Source organism: Babylonia areolata, chromosome 19 (assembly GCF_041734735.1).
Source record: "Babylonia areolata isolate BAREFJ2019XMU chromosome 19, ASM4173473v1, whole genome shotgun sequence".
Classification (NCBI taxonomy): Eukaryota; Metazoa; Mollusca; class Gastropoda; order Neogastropoda; family Buccinidae; genus Babylonia; species Babylonia areolata.
The window spans coordinates 36,954,962-36,957,221 of NC_134894.1; positions in this window are offsets into that span (position 1 = coordinate 36,954,962).

Consider the following 2,260-nt stretch of genomic DNA (forward strand, 5'->3'; position numbering starts at 1 on the left):
AGGGGGACTTGGTAAAGAGGAGCATGGATGAAGAGGAAGAGAAAGAGGAAGAGAAGGGGGACTTGGTAAAGAGGTGGATGGAGGAAGAGGAAGAGAAGGAGGAAGAGAAGGGGGACTTGGTAAAGAGGAGGATGGAGGAAGAGGAAGAGAAAGAGGAAGAGAAGGGGGACATGGTAAAGAGGAGGATGGATGAAGAGGAAGAGAGGTGGAGGACGAGAAGGAGGAGGAATAGAAGGGGGAAGAGAATGAAGAAGAGAAGGAGGACGTGGTAAAGAGGAGGATGGACGGGGAAGAGAGGAGTTGGAAGGGAAGAAGGAAGAGAAGGAGGAAGAGAATGAGGACTTGGTAAAGAGGAGGATGGATGAGGAGGACGAGAGGGAGGACGAGCACGGAGGAGAGGAGAAGGACTTGGAGGCAGAAGAGGACGGAAGAGGAAGACGAGGAGAACGATGGATAAGGTGGATGAGGAGGAGGACAAAGAGAAAGAAAGGATGGATGAGGGTGGGGGGGAGGAGGAAGAGAAGGAGGAAGAGAAGGAAGAAGAGAAGGAGGACTTGGTAAAGAGGAGGATGGATGAGGAGGACGAGAGGGAGGACGAGCACGAAGGAGAGGAGAAGGACTTGGAGGAAGAAGAGGACGGAAGAGAAAGACGAGGAGAAGGATGGATCAGGTGGATGAGGAGGAGGACAAGAAGGAGGACCAGAAGGAGGAAGAGGAGAAGGATTTGGAGGAAGAAGAGGAGAACAATGGGTAAGGTGGATGAGGAGGAGAAGGAGGACCAGAAAGGAGGACTTGGAGGAAGAGAAGGATGGAGGAGGAAGACGAAGAGGACGATGGATGAGGTGGATGAGGAGGAGGACAAGAAGGAGGACGAGGTAGAGGACTTGATTGATTGATTGATTGATTGATTGATATGGATACTTATATAGCGCCTACCCTCGGTCGGAGACCAAAGTCTAAGCGCTTCACAAACACGGGGTCATTTACACAACAGGAATGCCTACCTGGGTAGAGCCGACTGACGGCTGCCATTTTGCGCTCATCATTCGTTTCCTGTGTCATTCAATCAGAGTTCAGGCACGCATACATACACACTCAGAAAAACATGCAACATTATACGTGTATGACAGTTGTTGTTGTTATTATTCTAAAAATATTTGTAAAGGACAAACAACCAGTTTCAACTATAAACAAAGAACAACAACAACAACAACAACAACAAAACAAACACGAAACCAACCGCTCCGAAGCATTGATTAGCACAGCAGACTGAGACATCCACGATTGATACACATCACTAACTGAATCTCGACCCGTAACCCCTCTTGTGTTCGTTCACTTACAGTGTGATTTGTGCTTGTATTTCTTGAGACCGCGTCGCTACACTACAGCGCCACCCATTTTTTTTTTTTTTTTTATTCCTGCGTGCAGTTTATTTGTTTTCCCTATCGAATTGGAATTTTCTACATAATTTTGCCAGGAACAACCCTTTTGTTGTCGTGGGTTCTTTTACGTGCGCTAAGTGCATGCTGCACACGGGACCTCAGTTTATCGTCTCATCCGAATGACTAGCGTCCAGACCACCACTCAAGGTCTAGTGGAGGGGGAGAAAATATCGGCGGCTGAGCCGTGATTCGAACCAGCGCGCTCAGATTCTTTCGCTTCCTAGGCGGACGCGTTACCTCTAGAGAGGCCATCACTCCACTGTAATTATTTACTAATCATCATCGTCATCTTCACCATTACCACACCCACCACCATCATCAACATCATGACCATCATCAACACCATCATCAACATTATTATCACATCAACACCATCATCGACACCATCATCATCATCGCCGTCGTTGCCGTCGTGTCGTGATCCTCGTCAGTATCATTATCGTCATCGCCATCATCAACTTCATAGATATTATCTACAATAAGGTTATTGTTCATAATCATCATTGCTGTTGTTGCTGATGCTGATGTTGGCACTGGTGCTAGCGCTCCTGCTGCTTGTTTTCATTATTTTTGTTTTTGTTGTTGAATCTCGGTAACGGCGCCTGGTGGGTAAAGGTGGAGATTTTTCCGATCTCCCAGGTCAACATATTATGTGCAGACCTGCTTGTGCCTGAACCCCCTTCGAGTGCATACGCAAGAAGAAGATCAAATACGCACGTTAAAGATCCTGTAATCCATGTCAGCGTTCGATGGGTTATGGAAACAAGAATATACCCAGCATGCACATCCCCGAAAACGGAGGATGGCTGCCTACA